Raw genomic sequence first — 20,004 nt, 5'->3', positions numbered from 1 at the left:
GAAGACAGAAGGATCCCAAAGTATCACAAACATTTTATTACCATAAGAAATGGTTGGCAATTTCAATATTTATTAAATTAATAAATATTAAGTATTGACTATTTCCTTGGCATCATTTTAGTCATTTGGGATACAACAGTGAAGAACACTGTTGATATAATTGAACATCTTGTAAAAGCTGAAATGCTGGTTTGCTGGCTATATATATATATATATAAAATATATATTCATACTCCAATATATCACAGTTGGCAGGAAAAAAAATCATTGCCTCTTGGCTTTTCTATGAGTTGGTGCCCTCACCCTTATTACTATGTTACATATCCCAGATGGTCACTGCAAAATGCTTGCTTCTGTGCCAAGGTACAACAGGGATGCATTATCGCCTTAACTCTGAGTTTGTTTTGTGGTTTTCTTTGGAAACCCTAACGTCATTTAAAATTCATTTTTTTTCAGTTTGGCTGTGTTTACAGCACTGTAATAAGATATTCCTCTATTAATAGCAGAAAGGGAAAACCGTGCTTGTTTAGGACTTTGGAAAACTCCTGTACGTTTTTCTTAAAGGTATTTGGTGAAATGGATTGCAGAGATTTGCAGATTCCTTTTTCTTAGTTTGTCTAAATGAATTTCAAGGGAAAATGTGTTGAACCATATGTTTTCCAAACAAAATCAAAGCTCTCACTCAGCGATAATAAAGAGAATCTTAAAAAGCACTTCTATCACCGGGTGCGATGGCTCATGCCTGTAATCCCATCACTTTGGGAGGCCGAGGTGGGTGGATCACCTGAAGTCAGGAGTTCGAGGCTAGCCTGGCCAACATAGTGAAACCCTGTCTCTATTAAAAATACAAAAATTAGCCGGGCATTGTGGTGCAAACCTGTAATCCCAGCTACTCGGGAGGCTGAGACAGGAGAATCGTTTGAACCTGGGAGGCAGAGGTTGCAGTGAGCCGAGATCGTGCTATTGCACTCCAGTGTGGGCTACAAGAGCGAAACTCTGTCTCAAAAAAAAAAAAAAAAGGCACTTCTATCAAGTAATGTTACAAAGCCCTAGTAGTCCATTGCCTTGGGGAAATTTGGCCAAGAATGAATGAACACTATGGTAGACCCCTTGCAGATTTGTTCATTTTGTCTTTCTAAGTTGGATAACCTTGGTGTATGGGGAAGAAAGGAACTAGAAATTGTATATGTTTAAATATTTGCTGTCTACTCAGTTTTACCTTGAGGATACTAAGAAGACAAACAGACAGAAACATAAAAATAAAGAACTGGAAGGTCCTTAGAGATCAAGTAGGAGTGAGTTGTGTGGAGACCCATGTGACCTTCAGAGGTAACCATTGTGACCCATCTAGAAGCTTCAGCAACTTCAGTGACAGTCCCCTTGGCAGGCTCCATAGAGCATTTTCAAGCTTCCTTGTCTTTCTTCACATTTTTTTTTTCTCAGTCCTAGATATCCTTTCTCACCTACCTTCTCATTTTCAAGGACTTTCGTCCTCAGTGAGGACTTTCCCAATTTCTATTTCTCTCATCTCCCTTTCCCCAGGAGAAATAAGCTCTCCATCTAAAATACTGTCACAACACTCTGTGCCCTCTTGAAGAACACACCTCAACGTTCCCTTTTCATTTAGATCAACCAGCCTAGCTATAATGGGAGTCCTCTGGGGTAGGAGCTGTATCTCATTTACGTATTTGCCACAGGACCTAGCAAAGATAAAATGATTAATAAAAGAGGGAGTACATAAATACATATGTGAATAAATGAGTAAAACAGTGAATTTTGTAGGCTTTGGAATGAAACCTCAAATTGGGAGGTCTGGAGGTTTTGCTTGGTCAGCTGCCCATTTGCCGTATCAGAAGAGACAAAGAGGACTCATTTCCTCACAGATAGGAAAGGAAATGCTTCTTTCTTTTTCTTTTCTTTACTTTTTTTTTTTTTTTTAATTTATTTTTTCCCCCTGCTTGAGCACAGTCTTATGGACAGAGGGTTGGGGCTGACATCTAAATAAGATACTCCTCAAAAAGTGGGGAAAGGATATGAACAGACATTTCTCAAAAGAAGACATCCATACAGCCAACAGACACATGAAAAAATGCTCGTCATCACTCGCCATCAGAGAAATGCAAATCAAAACCACAATGAGATACCATCTCACACCAGTTAGAATGGCAATCATTAAGAAGTCAGGAAACAATAGATGTTGGAGAGGATGTGGAGAAATAGGAACACTTTTACACTGTTGGTGGGATTGTAAACTAGTTCAACCATTATGGAAAACAGTATGGCGATTCCTCAAGGATCTAGAACTAGATGTACCATATGACCCAGCCATCCCACTACTGGGTATATACCCAAAGGATTATAAATTACTCTACTACAAAGACACATGCACACGTATGTTTATTGCGGCACTATTCACAATAGCAAAGACTTGGAATCAACCCAAATGTCCATCTGTGACAGACTGGATTAAGAAAATGTGGCACATATACACCATGGAATACTATGCAGCCATCAAAAAGGATGAGTTTGCGTCCTTTGTAGGGACATGGATGCAGCTGGAAACCATCATTCTTAGCAAACTATCACAAGAAGAGAAAACCAAACACCGCATGTTCTCACTCATAGGTGGGAACTGAACAATGAGATCACTTGGACTCGGGAAGGGGAACATCACACACTGGGGCCTATCATGGGGAGGGGGGAGGAGGGAGGGATTGCATTGGGGAGTTATACATGATATAAACGTTATGCACATGTACCCTAGAACTTAAAGTATAATAAAAAATAAAAAAAAAAAATAATAAAAATAAAAATAAAAAAATTAAAAAAAAAAAAAAAAATAAGATACTCCTCCTAAAATTGTAGGTGTTTTATCATCAATGTCTCCCAAAGCCATTAGGATGTTATATGAATCTAACAGAGAACTACTCCTAAGGGAAGAAGGTAGTTCTCTGTATGCAACTTGGACATCATTCCATCTAGGGAGAACTTCAGCTGTAGTTTCAGGAGTTGACAGTTTCTGTTGCAGGTAGCCCCTAGAGTCTAGTTTAGGAATAACATCAGGAAAGTGAGGCCTTTTATGTTCCAGGGCATCCAGCTTGCCACAGATGTGGTGTTGATAGCAGTGGGATAGTTAATGTGACAGAGAAGCCCAAGCTTCACAAGAGATGGCCATATTATATCCTGATAGGTATGGGCCCAGGGTCTCTGAAGGGATTGATGTGTTAGGTTACTAATATGGTTACTTCTAGTTTATCTCTGTAAGTGTGTTGATATTGCAATAAATATTATTTTATCTAGAAAAAAGTGCTTGTTTTCTTATATAGAATAGTAAGAGTATCTAGAGCACTCTCTAATACCCCATAGATTAGAGGTACTCTGTCGGACAAAACATTTTTTTTTCTCTCTAAGGAGGGATCCAGGACATTTTGGAGAAAACCTCTCTTCTGAGAAAAAAAACACATTGGTGGTTGTGGACTCAGAAACTGGTGCTGTGTGAGGATAGGTCCTTTAAATGAGTGATGCACTCCGTATTGGGGCACGCATGCTCATTCTTGCTGTCTGCCTCATTCCCTTTTCTCTGGAACATATGGGACTACTTTGGCTTAGTATTTCCTCAGGTTCTTGTGGTAAGAGCACCTAAGAGATTGGGGAAAAAATAGGCATAGACTGAGAAGAGGAGGTATAGAGTAGTCAGGAGGCCTTCCAGAGTTCCCTATCCCAGCTTTTACTATAGCTCTGTTTTGTGGGTACCAGATACCTGCCCAGATTAATAAAACTATTTTGTTTCTACATTTTTTCCCTATTCTTCATGTGTGTGATGCATCTGTCAGAATTTCAGGGGGAAGGATATGAATGACACCTTAAGTTCCTAACATGTGTTTAAGTTGTTTGCTCGAAGTTCAATCATTCATTCATCCCTGCATTTAGCATTTGTTGAGCACCTGCCAAGTGCCATATTCTGTTGCTGGAGATGTGGTGATGAGGAAGGAAAGTTGTTCTTTTGGAAAATTTCAGACTCATCAGAAGGTCACATGTGCAAACACATAATCATAATACAATGTGATAAGTGTACAAAGAGAGGTGTATTAGTCCCTTTTCTGTTCCTTATACAGAATACTGAAACTGGGTAAATTATAAAGAAAATAAATTTATTTCTTACAGTTATGGAGGCTGAGAAGTTCAAGGTCAAGGGGCCACATTTAATAAGAGCCTCTTGCTGGGGAGAGCTCTCTGAAGATTTCTGAGGCTTTGCAGGACATCATTTGGTGATGAGGTTGAGTGTGTTGACATGCTAGCCCGGGTGTCTCTTCCTCTTCTTATAAAGCCACCCATTTCCTTCTCATGATAACTCATTCATCTATTAATCCATGCACGAGTTAATCCTTTCATAAGGGCTTTGCCCTCACTTCTTCTTCTTCTTTTTTTTTTTTTTTGAGATAATAACACGTTTTTATTTTGTCATGAACTCAGTAGAATTTTATATTCATAAATTTGACAGCCTTGGGTTTTTGGCATTTTTTTTTTCTTTTTCTTTTCCTTTTTTTTTTTTTTTTTTTTGAGATGGAGTTTCGCTCAGTCGCCCAGGCTGGAGTGCAGTGACACGATCTCGGCTCACTGCAAGCTCCGCCTCCCAGGTTCACGCCATTCTCCTGCCTCAGCCTCCGTAGTAGCTGGGACTGCAGGCACTCGCCACTACGCCCGTCTAATTTTTTCGTATTTTTAGTAGAGAAGGGGTTTCACCTTGTTAGCCAGGATGGTCTCAGTCTCCTAACCTCATGATCCACCCGTCTCAGCCTCCCAAGCCACAATTTTTTTTAAACTTCAAGTTCTCGGATACATGTGCTGAACGTGCAGGTTTGTTACATAGGTATTCATGTGCCATGGTGGCTTGCTACACCTATCAATCCGTCATTTAGGTTTTAAGCCCCACATACATTAGGTATTTGTCCTGATGCTATCCTTCCCCTTTCCTCCCACCCCCCAACAGGCCCCAGTATGTGATGTTTCTCTCCCTGCGTTCTCATTGTTCAACTGCCACTTATTAGTGACAACATACAGTGTTTGGTTTTTTGTTCCTGTGTTAGTTTGCTGAGGATGATGGTTTCCAGCTTTGTCCATGTCCCTTCAAAGGACCATGAACTAATTCCTTTTTATGGCTGCATAGTATTCCGTGGTGTATATGTGCCACATTTTCTTTATCCAGTCTATCACTGACGTCTTCCCCCACTTCTTAAAGGCCCCATCTCTCAATAATGCCATATTGGTGATTAAATTTCAACATGAGTTTTGGAAGGGATATTCAAACCACAGTAACAAGTATTTACAAAGAATGGTATAATAGCTAGGGAAGGGTGATGGAAATGGTAAGTGAGTATTCTGGAACAGTACTATTCAATAGAACTTTCTGCAAAGATGTAAATATTCTCTGTCTACACTGGCCAGTACAGTAGCCACTAGACCGTGTAACTACTGGGCACTTGAAATGAGACTAGTCTGCCTGAGAGTCTAAATTTCAAATTTTATTAAATAGTAATTAATTCAAATTTAAATTTAAGTTTAGCCCCATGTGGCTAGTGGCTACCATGTTGGGCAGTGAAGCTTTAGAAACTATGCAAAGCATTAGGAAATGAGGAAGTCAAATTGTCCCTGTTTGCAGATGACATGATTGTATATTTAGAAAACCCCATCGTCTCAGTTCAAAATCTCCTTAAGCTGATAAGCAACTTCAGCAAAGTCTCGGATACATAATCAATGTGCAAAAATCACAAGCGTTCCTATACACTAATAACAGACAAACAGAGAGCCAAATCATGAGTGAACTCCCATTCACAATTGCTTCAAAGAGAACAGAATACCCAGGAATCCTACTTATGGGGATGTGAAGGACCTCTTCAAGGAGAACTACAAACCACTGCTCAATGAAATAAAGGAGGACACAAACAAATGGAAGAACATTCCATGATCATGGATAGGAAGAATCAATATCATGAAAATGGCCATACTGCCCAGGTAATTTATAGATTCAATGCCATTCCCATTAAGCTACCAATGACTTTCCTCACAGAATTAGAAAAAACTACTTTAAAGTTCATAGGGAAGCAAAAAAGAGCCCATATTGCCAAGAAAATCCTAAGCCAAAAGATCAAAGCTGGAGGCATCAAGCTACCTGACTTCAAACCATACTACAAGGCTACCGTAACCAAAACAGCATGGTACTGGTACCAAAACAGAGATATAGACTGATGGAACAGAACAGAGCCCTCAGAAATAATACCACACATCTATAGCCATCTGATTTTTGACAAATCTGACAAAAACAAGAAATGGGAAAGGATTCCCTATTTAATAAATGGTGCTGGGAAAACTGGCTAGCCATAAGTAGAAAGCTGAAACAGGATCCCTTCTTTAGGCCTTATACAAAAATTAATTCAAGATGGATTAGAGACTTAAAATGTTAGACCTAAAACCATAAAAAGCCTAGAAGAAATCCTAGGCAATACCATTCAGGACATAGGCATGGGCAAGGACTTCATGACTAAAACACCAAAACCAATGGCAACAAAAGCCAAAATTGACAAATGGGATCTAATTAAACTAAAGAGCTTCTGCACTGCAAAAGAAACTACCATCAGAGTGAACAGGCAACCTACAGAATGGGAGAAAATTTTTGCCATCTACTCATCTGACAAAGGGCTAATATCCAGAACCTACAAAGAACTCAAACAAATTGACAAGAAAAAAACAAACAACCTCATCAAAAAGTGGGCAAAGGATATGAACAGGCACCTCTCAAAAGAAGACATTTATGCAGCCAACAGACAAGAAAAAATGCTCATCATCACTAGCCATCAGAGAAATGCAAATCAAAACCACAATGAGATATCATCTCACACCAGTTAGAATGGCAATCATTAACAAGTCAGGAAACAACAGGTGCTGGAGGATGTGGAGAAATAGGAACACTTTTACACTGTTGGTGGGACTGTAAACTAGTTCAACCATTGTGGAAGGGAGTGTGGTGATTCCTCACCACCAATCCATCCCATTACTGGCTATATACCCAAAGGATTACAAATCACGCTGCTATAAAGACACATACACATGTATGTTTATTGCAGCACTATTCACAACAGCAAAGACTTGGAACCAACACAAATGTCCATCAATGACAGAATGGATTAAGAAAATGTTGCACATGTACACCATGGAATACTATGCAGCCATTAAAAAGGATGAGTTCGTGTCCTTTGTAGGGATGTGGATGCAGCTAGAAACCATCATTCTCAGCAAACTATCACAAGAACAGAAAACCAAACACTGCATGTTCTCTCTCATAGGTGGGAATTGAACAATGAGAACACTTGGACACAGGAAGGGGAACATCACACACCGGGGCTTCTTTTGGGGTCGGGGGAGGGTGGAGGGATAGCATTAGGAGATATACCCAATGTAAATGACGACTAAATGGGTGCAGCACACCAACATGGCACATGTATACATATGTAACAAACCTGCATGTCATGCACATGTACCCTAGAACATAAAGTACAATAAAAATAAATAAATAAATAAATAAAAATAAACTCTGCAAAGTAGAAAGTGATATGCACTCTAAGAGAAATATGAACAATGACAATGGGAGAACAGTTCCCTGAATGCACAGCTCACCCTCTGTGTGGATGATGCTTCTGGAGAGTTATTATGAGTAGTGATGACTCTGTGACTATTTGAAAACTGACCGATGGTGCTAGGTGACTCTGCCAGTCAACTGCTTCATGACAAATAAGTGTATTGAATGCCTAACCAGTTCTGTCCTCCATAGTTAGTCTTATCACACAATTGTCCAGAAATGACCCAGGACGCATGTCATTTCCTTTCTATAAGGTAGTGGCCAAAAAGTTTCTTTGGGGGAGTTATACATTGTAATCTCCTTTGACAAGGTTTGTTTTGGGAAGAGCAGCTATTAATTCTGAAGAGAGGAGACTGACACAGAGCATGTACAGTGTCTGACTGACCTGCTAGACAATGAGATGTTGATGCCCTGCCTTTTTCTCCTGGCCCTATGCTCATTATCTCCATATAATGTCCACTGTTGAACCACTGGAGAAAAGCTTCTCTGCTGTTGCCTCGACCTCTTCCCTTCTCAAACCAGAACAAAACCCAGCTAATCATTTGCTTGTGAATGTGATTATTTCTCTGGCCTTACCCCTATTAAATTAAATGCATTAAGAAGACAGTGCCTCCCAGGGAAAGATAGAAAAAAATTAATGCAGAATTTCCCTCATAGGAGGTACAAAAAAAAAAAAAAACCCACTAGAGTTTACACAGCATTTTATATTACACACCACAGATTTCCATCCATTATTTCATTTTGTCTTTCCAACAATTCTGTGAGATGTTTTCATCCTAACTTTGTATGTAAGAAAACTGAGACTCACAGAAGTTAAAGACTTATCCACAATCACTTGGCCATCAAGGGAAAAGTTGGGACTCAGCATAAGTCTTCTGATGCCTAAATAGCATCTGTAAACATGGAAGAAAGGAGATTAGGGCAATAACAATTATTAGGGAAATAATTCTTACTGAGAGAGAAGAAGGGAGAAGAGAAGGGAAGGGAAGAGGAAAGAGAATGAAGGTTCTTCCTCCTTGCTGATTTTTTTTTTTTTTTTTTTTTTTTTTTTGTCTTGTTGGAGATCCAAGACACTTTGGGGAAACTCTGCTTTGCTCTGAAAAAAACCATGTGGATGGATGTTGACCCAGCAGCTAGTGGGTGCCATTTTAGAGGTGAAGTTCCTGTCAGTGAAATCATTGATTGGGAGAAGCAATCACCAAAGCATATCCTTCAACAAAACTTCCCTTCCTCTAGCCACTTACTTCCATCCGGTGAACAGCACTTTACCATGAGTGAGGAGCTGAGGAATTCAGAGCTAGGGCACAGCCAGTGGGAAAGTCTTGGTGATTTTTTAAGAGTTTACCATTAGGGATTAGAAAGGGGGAAATGAAACTCTCAGCTTTTGCTCTTATGATGTTAGTTCCCCTAGAGATACATGTACGAAACTTCAAAATGCTATGATAAGTTATTTTTAATGGTGAGGTTTCCAGATAAAACTCTTTTTTCCAGGCCTCTGTAAACATTTTTATTTTACTTTTTTGAGACAGGGTCTTGCTTTGTCACTGATGCTGGAGTATAGGGGTACAATCCTGGCTCACTGCAGCCTCCACTTTCTGGACTCAAGCAGTCCTCCTACCTTACCCTCCCAAATAGCTGGGAATACCAGTGCAAGCCACTATGCCTGACTAATTTTTGTAGTTTTGGTAGAGATGCTGTTTAAACATATTCTAAAAATATTAAGATATTAAAGATAAAGATAATAATAATATAAACTTATCTCTGAGAGGTAAATCTTATGATTGTTGACATTAACTGCTATTCATATAACATGAATTGTGACCCCAAAGCTACTTAATATATTTTAGTCCCCAAAACCTAAATAAGGAAGATACTATTTAGTATGATTTTATAAATATGTGATTAAAACAAAAATAAGGGGCTGACCTACCAGGGCTACCCAACTGGAAAGGAGCAAAATCAGGATTTGAACTCAAGTCCATCTGATCCCAGACTTGTTTTCACTGTGTTGCAAAACATAATGCTAGATAACAAAAGATAAAAACAGATAAATTGGACTTCAAATTTAAAATCTTCAGTGCACCGAATGACACTATTAACAAAGTGAAAAGGTAACCCACAGAATGGGAGAAAGTACTTGCAAATTATATATATGATATGAAATTAGTATCTAGAATATATAAAGAACTACAACTCAACAACATCAAAAAATGAACAACCCTATTAAAAAATAGGGAAAGGACTTATACAGACATTTCTCCAAAGAAGAGATACAAATGGCTGGTAAGCACATAAAAAGATGCTCACCATCACTAATCATTGGGGAAATGCAGATCAAAATCACAATGAGATACCACTTTATATTCACTGGGATGATTAACATAAAAGCAAACAAAAAACCTAAAAAATAAGAACTTTTGGTGAGGATGTGGAGAAATTAGAACCATTGTGCATTGCTGTTGGGAATGTTAAATGATGCAGCCACTATGGAAAATGGTATGATGGTATTTTTAAAAATGGAAAATAAAATTACCATATGATCCAGCAATTTTATTTCCAGGTATACACCCAAAAGCATTCCAAGCAGGGACTTGAATCAATGTTTATATATTCACATGTATAGTAACATTATTCTCAATAACCAAAATTTGAAGAGACTGAAGTGTCCATCAATGCATGTGTGAGTAAACAAAATGCAGTATTCATATCTATGAATTCCTCATCCATGGATTCAACTAACAATGAATCAAAAATATTTGAAAAAAAAATGAATGCTTGCAACTGTACTGAACATGTAGACCTTTTCCCTTATTATTCCCTAAACAATACAGTGTAACAACTATTTACATAGCATTTACATACATTGATTATTATATGTAAACTACAGATGATTTAAAGTATATGGAAGAATGTGTATAGGTTCTGTGCAAATACCATGCCATTTGTTATAAGGGACTTGAGTACCTGTGGAGTTTGGTATTCAAGGAGGGTCCTGGAACCAATCTGCCAGGGATACCGAGTGATGGCTGTACATCAACCTTAAAAGGAATGAAATTTTGACACATTACAACATAAATGAACTTTGAAAACATTATGCTGAATGAAATAAATCAGATACAAAATGACAAGTATTATATAATTCCACTTACAAATACATACAGTAGTCAAATTCACAGAGACACAAAGTAGAATGGTGGTTGCCAGCGGGTGCAACGAGAGGGGAACTGGGAGTTAGTGTATAACGAGTACAGAGTTTGAGTTTGGGAAGATAAGAAAGTTCTGGAGACGGATGGTGGTGATAGCTGCACATTAATATGAAAGCACTTAATTCAATAGCACAATACACTTAAAATGGTTAAAATGCTGATACAATCAAAGCACTGTGCTAATTTTAGTAAGAGTGACTTAAAATAATCCTCATGGCTTTCTGAAAGTAGATTGCACAATTATCTGTCTATTAATGTTTTCAATCTTTAACAAATATTTATTGAACATCAACTGTGGATCAGGTATCATTCTAGACATCAGGAATATTGTAGTGGACAAGACATAGAACTTCTCTGCACACATACAGTATAAAATCTGGTGGAAGAAACAGTAATCAAATGATAACTCAAATGAATGTAAACTTACCACTGTGTAAGTGTTCTCCAAGAAAAGGGCATTGATGGTGCTATGAGGACAAATGCTAGGGAGAACATGATTGATGGAAGAAACACTTTCTAAGTCTTGATTCTAAACAGAAGACATGAAAATGTACACTTGCATCCTGGACACACTGTATTGCTGCCGCTAATATAATATGAATAGCAGTGTTTTCTTGAGTACCTCATTTTTGCAAGCCAAGTGTATTTGTGGTATTGCTTTACTAAGAAAGCGTGGGAAATGTTTCTTGTGTGACTGCCAAAGTATGACATTAAAAACAGAAGCCTGATACACAAATGCAGGTGCTATGTATTTGATCCTCACCTAACTAGCATTTAATTCTCCTGGCGATCAAAACAAGCTATCAACATTCTTTAGTAAATCTCTATAATCATTTCTGTTAGATCATAAGTAAGTAAAAAGGGGTAATCGTTTGATTTTATTTGTAGGTAACAAGACACAGGAAAATTCAATCATTTCTGTACTTAAATGTTGCTCACCTATGAGAGACCAAATGATTCATATATACATACATATTTTCATTTTCAGCTTTTACTTTAGATACAGGGGGTACATATCTTAAAACAATCATTTGAAAAAGTATATAAGGAGATACGTGAACTTTATCCAAACACTCTCTGTGTTAGAAAGGAGAGCAGGAGACAACTTACTATTTACCAAAAGAAAATTAAGTCCCTTATAAATGGATCACTGTAGCCCCGCAAAAAACTGAGGGCACAAGCTCGTTCACAAGTCTCCGTTTACCTGTTTACTTATATATTTAACTTTTTGAAATCTAAGATGTGTCATTAGTTATTGAACCAGGAAGAAAACATGATGCCAATTAAACTTGATACAATGCCTTATCCATAGTCCTGTGCAACATGTAATCAGTCACATCAGTCCCTCATTACTTTGAAGTCTTCTGCTTTCCATTGCATTATTTGGAATGCAATAGTCTATCCTTTTGCATATGTCTCAAACAAACTCTAAGTTGATTTCTACTAGTTTGGTTCCATAAAGTGCTTTGTTGTTGCTGTAAGAAAATGTGGAATTGACACCATTCCTTCTGTGACCTTCATTAATGTCAAGTTTATGCTCCATCTTTTTCTTTCTAAGCCTTATGTGCACAGTAGTCTTTTGTTTCAATGCTGCTTCCTAATGTAACCTTGTTGAAGACATTTTATTTGGTAAACTCAATCCTTGTTGTACCAGCAGTGCAAAGAACTCAGTGAAAATGATTAAAATTGAACAACCATGCTGCCTGCCCTACAGTGATTGTAAGATGCCATCAACTCTGAAAAGCATTCCTATTTGGAAGATTTTTGAAATAATTTTAAAAATTACATAGCGTGAGGCTGGGTGCGGTGGCTCATGCCTCTAATCTTAGCACTTTGGGAGGCCAAGGCAGGCAGATTGCCTGAGCTCAGGAGTTCGAGACCAGTCTGGGCAACATAGTGAAACCCCGTTTCTACTAAAATACAAAAAATTATCTGGGCATGGCTGCATGTGCCTGTAGTCCTAGCTACTTAGAAGGCTGAGGCAGGAGAACTGGTTGAATCTTAGGAGGCTGAAGCAGGAGAACTGGCTGAGGCAGGAGAACTGGCAGAGGGTGCAGTGAGCCAAGATCACACTGACAGGACTAGCTGGATTTCCTAGGCCAACTAAGAATTCCTAAGCCTAGCTGGGGAAGGTGACCACACCCACCTTTAAATATGGAGCTTGTGACTCAGCTCACACCCAACCAGTCAGGTAGTAAAGAGGGCTCACTAAAATACAAATTAGGTTAAAAGCAGGAGGTAAAGAAATAGTCAAATCATATATCACCTGAGAGCACAGGGGGAGGAACAATGTTCAGGATATAAACCCAGACATTCGAGCAGGGAGCGGCAACCCCCTTTGGGTCCCCTCCCATTGTATGGGAGCTCTGTTTTCACGCTATTAAATCTTGCAACTGCAAACTCTTCTGGCCCATGTTTGTTCCCGCTTGAGCTGAGCTTTCACTCACAGTCCACCACTGCTGTTCACTGTCATCACAGACCTGCCGTTGACTTCCACCCCTCTGGAAATGGCAGGGTGTCTGCAGCATTTCTGATCCAGTGAGGCACCCATTGCCACTCCCATTTAGGCTAGAGGCTCACCATTGTTCCTGCATGGCTGAGTGCCTGGGTTCATCCTAATCGAGCTGAACTCTAGTTGCTGGGTTCCATGGTTCTCTTCCATGACCCATGGCTTCTAATAGAGCTATAACACTCACTGCATGGCTCAAGATTTCATTCCTTGGAATCTATGAGGCCAAGAACCCCAGGTCAGAGAACAAAAGGCTTGCCACCCCATCTTGGGAGCTCTGAGAACAAAGACCCACCCAGTAATATTTGGTGGCCTCGTATGGGGATTCTCCAAAGTGGTGAGTAATATCGGACCACTTTCACTTGCTATTCTGTCCTATCCTTCCTTAGAATTGGAGGAAATACCAGGCCCCTGTTGGTCGGTTAAAACCGATTGGTGTGGCTGCTGGACTTAAGACTCAGGTGTGAGGCTTCCTGAGGCTCCAACCCTTCTGGGTTGGGAGCACTGGTCTGCCTGGAACCAGCTTCCACTTTCACAATTCTCCTGGGGAAGCTGAGGGCCGACCAGAGGCAGAAAACTGTCATCCCAAACTCCTGGCATTGGCCAAGATCATGGCACAGCCAGAAGTCTCTACCCAACAGTTGCCCATGAGTGTGCTCCTACCTCTCCTTCTGACCCATAACTCCTAGGTCCCAACCACGACTTTCTTGAAAGTGTAGTCCCAAAAGTCTTCTCACCTCTGAATCTACTTCCTCCAATCCCTGCCTCCTAGGTACTAATGCTTCAAACTTTCACTTCCTCTCCCAAGTATTAGAGCAAGTTGTATCTCCAAAGGGATATAAGGAAGCTCTACACTATGTCCTTGGGCATTTAGGCTATGAACCCAGGGAGTCTTGCCCCTGGTGTCCCTCCCAATTTAGGTATACAGCTCTTGACATGGGCAGTTTTGTGGGACCCATTCCCCATCACCCTTGTCAGGGCCCCAAGTTTGTAAATGGCTATGAGGATTGCTCTCCCATTGTGTAAGATGCTCTCCTCCCCCATTTCTACCCAGCTTAACAACCCCTCCCCAACCCTGGCAATACAATCTCCAAACCTTGGCTCCTTGGTCAGGGCCTTAGAACTGATGACCCAGTATTTTAACAACTGGAACTGGATCTACAACAACATAAGAGATGGGGATGAAAACGAATTGAGTAAATTAAAGGGAGGCACATATTACTGTAGTGGCAAATGGGGGCAGCCAACAAATGTCCTTGCACTGTGTTCCCAAAGTCCATCTACAGAAAGAGAGAGAGAGAGAGAGGAAAGAGAGGGACGGGGGAAAGAGAGAGAGAGAGAGAGAGAGAGAGAGAGAGAGGAACAAGAGAGAGAAAGGAAAGAGAGAGAGAGGGGAAAGAGAAAGGCAGAGAGAGAAAGAGAGAGAAGTAGTAAAGAAAAGAACAGTGTGCCCTATTCCTTTAAAAGCCAGGGTAAATTTAAAACCTATTATTGGTAAATTGAAGGTCTTCTCCGGGACCCTATAACACTCCAATACCAAACAAGGGCATAGCCCGAAAGCACTGAGACCACTGACAACCAGTAGTATTCCTATCAAAAATCCTAAACCCAGTAAACCACGGATGGTCCAAGGGCATTCAATCTGTAGCAGCAACTGCTTTGCTACCAGAAGAAAGTAGAAAAATAACTTTTAGAGGAAACCTCATTGTGAGCACACCTCACAAGTTCAGGCTATCCTAAGTCAAAAAAAAGCCAAAATGTAGCTTACTAACTCAAAAATCTTAAAGTATGGGGCTATTCTGTTAGAAAAAGGTGATTTAACACTAACCACCAATAATTCCCTTAACCCAGCAGATTTCCTAACAGGGGATTTTAATCTTAAGTACCATACAAAGGTCCGACCAGACCTAGGAGAAACCCCCTTCAGGACAGGATGATACATGCTTCCTCCCAGATGACTAAGGGAAAAACCACAATGGGCGTTCAGTAATTGATAGGGAAATTCTTGTAGAAGCAGAGTTGGGAAAATTGCCTAATAATTGGTCTGCTCAGTGTGCGAGCTGTTTGCACTCAATCAAGCCTTAAAGCACAGAACCAGAAAGGAACCATCTATACCGATTCTAAGGTAATTTAGACTAAACAAGGTCTTATTAATAGCAAAGGATAATTGGAATTCCAGACTTACAAGGTTTTCAATAAAAATGAATTTCACTAAAAGTTAACAGTGTAACCTATATTATCCTAACTTCTAATCTTGTGGCCTTAGACAGTTCAGTCCACAGACATAAAGGAAGTTCACTTTGGAAAAAATGGTTATCATCTTCAAAAAAAACTCTATCTCAATCCTGACTCAAAAGGTTACCTACACCCTCTCTGAAATGAATTTGCATAAGAACTGGTATTTATGGGAATGCATCTTGATGGGGCAACTGGGTTGTTATGAAATACTCAGGAACCCAGCCTAGATCTAGAACTCACCACTGAGCACAAAGGCAATATTGGGCACGCTGGTAAAGGACCACTAGAATCCAGCAGCCCAGACCTCTTTCTTTGTGGTCAAGAGAGGTGGGAAAACGGGTGCAGGACTGCTACATCAGTAAGCGTAACTAATCTGATAAGCAGAGGTCCATGGTTTGGTTACACACCCTGGAAAAGTATAAGCATTAGGACCATAGAAGACGCTCTAGGACTAATGCTCATTGGAGAATGACTAGGGGTGCTGGCATCCCTATGTTCTTTTTTCAGATGGGAAACATTCCTCCCAAGGCAAAAATGCCTGTAAGATGTATTCTGGAGAATCGGGACCAATTTGACCCTCAGACGCTAAGAAAGAAATGACTTATATTCTTCTGCAGTACCGCCTGGCCACAATATCCTCTTCAAAGGGGAGAAACCTGGCCCCTTGAGGAAAGTATAAATTATAACACCATCTTACAGCTAGACCTCTTTTGTAGAAATGAGGGCAAATGAAGTGAAGTGCCATATGTGCGAACTTTTTTTTTCATTAAGAGACAATTCGCAATTATGTAAAAAGTGTAATTTATGCCCTACAGGGAGCCCTCAGAGTCTACCCCCCGCCCCAGTGTTTCCCTGGCTCCTTCTCCAACTAATAAGGACCCCCTTCAACCCAAACAGTCCAAAAAGAGATAGACAAAGGGGTAAACAATGAACCCAAGAGTGCCAATATTCCCCGATTATGCTCCCTCCAGGTGGTGGGAGGTGAATTCGGCCCAGTCAGAGTGCATGTACCTTTTTCCCTCTCAGACTTGAAGCAAATTAAAATAGACCTAGGTAAATTCTCAGATAACCTTGATGGCTATATTGATGTTTTACAAGGGTTAGGACAATCCTTTGATCTGACGTGGACAGATATGTTACTGCTAGATCAGATACTAACCCCAAATGAGAGAGGTGCTGCCATAACTGCAGCCCGAGAGTTTGATGATCTCTGGTATCTCAGTCAGGTCAATGATAGGATGACAACAGAGGTAACAGAACAATTACCCACAGGCCAGCAGGCAGTTCCCAGTGTAGACCCTCACTGGAATGCAGAATCAAAACATGGAGATTGGTGCCACAGACATTTGCTAACTTGCATGCTAGAAGGACTAAGGAAAACTAGGAAGAAACCTATAAATTATTCAGTGATGTCCACTATAACACAGGGAAAAGAAGAAAATCATACTGCCTTTCTGGAGAGACTAAAGGAGACATTGAGGAAGCATACCTCTGTCACCTGACTCTGTGGAAGGCCAACTCATCTTAAATGATAAGTTTATCACTCAGTCAGCTGCAGACATTAGAAAAAAACTTCAGAAGTCCACCTTAGGCCTGGAGCAAAACTTAGAAATCCCATTGAACTTGGGAACCTTGTTTTTTTATAATAGAGGTCAGGAGGAGCAGACAGAATGGGACAAACGGGATAAGAAAAAGACCACCGCTTTAGTCATGGCCCTCAGGCAAGCGGAATTCGGAGCCTCTGGAACAGTGAAAGGCTGGGCAAATCGAATATCTAATAGGGCTTGCTTCCAGTGTGGTCTACAAGGACACTTTAAAAAAGATTGTCCAAATAGAAATGAGCTGCCCCCTCATCCATGCCCCTTATGTCAAGGGAATCACTGGAAGGCCTACTGCCCCAGGGGACAAAGGTCCTCTGAGTCAGAAGCCACTAACCAGATGATCCAGCAGCACGATTCAGGGTGCCCATGGCATGTGCCAGCTGATGCCATTACCCTCACAGAGCCCTGGGTACGCTTGACCATTGAGGTCCAGGAGGTTAACTGTCTCCTGGACACTAGTGCAGCCCTTTCAGTCTTACTCTTCTGTCCCGGACAAGTGTCCTCCAGATCTGTCACTATCCGAGGGGTCCTAGGACAGCCAGTCACTAGATATTTCTCCCAGCCACTGAATTGTGACTGGGGAACTTTACTCTTTTCACATGCCTTTCTAATTATGCCTGAAAGCCACACTCCTTTTTTAGGGAGAGGCATTCTAGCAAAAGCAGGGGCCATTATACACCTGAACATAGGAGAAGGAACATCTGTTTGTTGTCCCCTACTTGAGGAAGGAATTAGTCCTGAAGTCTGGGCAACAGAAGGACAATATGGATGAACAAAGAATGCCCATCCTGTTCAAATTAAACTGAAGGATTCTGCCTCCTTTCCCTACCAAATGCAGTACCCCCTTAGACCCGACACCCAACAAGGAGTCCAAAAGATTGTTAAGGACCTAAAAGTCCAACGCCTAGTAAAACCATGCAATAGCTCCTGCAATACTGCAATTTTAGGAGTACAGAAACTGAATGGACAGTGGAGGTAGTGCAAGATCTCAGGATTATCAATGAGGCTGTTTTCCCTCTGTACCCAGCTGCACCTAACTCTTATGCTCTGCTTTCCCAAATACCAGAGGAAGCAGAGTGGTTTATAGTCCTGGACCTTAAGGATGCCTTTTTCTGCATCCCTGTACATCCTGACTCTCAATTCTTGTTTCCCTTTGAAGATCCTTCAAACCCAACATCTCAACTCACCTGGACTACTTTACCCCAAGGGTTCAGGGATAGCCCCCATCTATTTGGCCAGGCATTAGCCCAAGACTTGAGCCAGTTCTCATACTTGGATACCTGTGTCCTTCGGTATGTGGATGATTTAATTCTAGCCACCCGTTCAGAAACCTTGTGCCATCAAGCCACCCAAGTGCTTTTAAACTTCCTTGCCACTTGTGGCTACAAGTTTTCCAAACCAAAGGCTCAGCTCTGCTTACATAAATACTTAGGGCTAAAACTATCCAAAGGCATGAGGGCCCTCAGTGAGGAATGTATCCAGCATATTCTGGATTATCCTCATCCCAACACCCTGAAGCAATTAAGAGCGTTCCTTGGCATAACAGACTTCTGCCGAATTTGGATTCCCAGGTACAGCGAAATAGCCAGGCCACTATATACACTAATTAAGGAAACTCAGAAAGCCAATACCCATTTAACAAAATGAACACCTAAAGCAGAAGCAGCTTTTCAGGCCCTAAAGAAGGCCCAAACCCAAGCCCCAGTGTTAAGCTGGCCAACGGGGCAAGACTTTTCTTTATATTTCACAGAAAAAAAACAGGAATAGCTCTAGGAGTCCTTACACAGGTCCAAGGAACCAGCTTGCAACCCGTGGCCTACCTGAGTAAGGAAATTGATGTAGTGGCAAAGGGTTGGCCTCATTGTTTACGGGTAGTGGTAGCAGTAGCAGTCTTAGTATCTGAAGCAGTTAAAATAATACAGGGAAGAGATCTTATCGTGTGGACATCTCATGATGTGAATGGCATACTCACTGCTAACAGAGACTCGTGGCTGTCAGACAACCGTTTGCTTAAATATCAGTCGCTATTACTTGAAGGGCCAGTGCTGCAACTGCGCACTTGTGCAACTCTTAACCCAGCCACATTTCTTCTTGACAATGAAGAAAAGATAGAACATAACTGTCAACAAGTAATTGCTCAAAGCTACGCTGCTCAAGGGGACCTTCTAGAGGTTCCCTTGACTGATCCCAACCTCAGCTTGTATACTGATGGAAGCTCCTTTGTAGAAAAAGGACATTGAAAGGTGGGGTATGCAGTGGTCAGTGATAATGGAATACTTGAAAATAATCCCCTCACTCTAGGAACTAGCGCTCAGCTGGCAGAACTAATAGCCCTCACTCGGGTGCTAGAATTAGGAGAAGAAAAAAGGGTAAATATATATACATAGTCTAAGTATGCTTACCTAGTCCTCCATGCCCATGCAGCAATATGGAGAGAAAGGGAATTCCTGACTTCTGAGGGAATACCTGTCAAACATCAGGAAGCCATTAGGAGATTATTATTGTCTGTACAGAAACCTAAAGAGGTGGCAGTCTTACACTGCCGGGGTTATCAGAAAGGAAAGGAAAGGAAAATAGAAGGGAACTGCCAAGCGGATATTGAAGCCAAAGGAGCCACAAATCGGGACCCTCCATTCGAAATGCTTCTAGAAGGACCCCTAGTATGGGATAATCTCCTCCAGAAAACCAAGCCCGGGTACTCAGCAGAAGAAATAGAATGGGGAACCTCACGAGGATATAGTTTCCTCCCGTCAGGATGGCTAGCCACCAAAGAAGGAAAAATATTTTTGTCTGCAGCTAACCAGTGGAAGTTACTTA

Source organism: Trachypithecus francoisi, unplaced genomic scaffold, assembly GCF_009764315.1.
Source record: "Trachypithecus francoisi isolate TF-2019V2 unplaced genomic scaffold, Tfra_2.0 Lachesis_group15, whole genome shotgun sequence".
NCBI classification, from domain to species: Eukaryota; Metazoa; Chordata; class Mammalia; order Primates; family Cercopithecidae; genus Trachypithecus; species Trachypithecus francoisi.
This window is presented reverse-complemented; position numbering follows the sequence as displayed.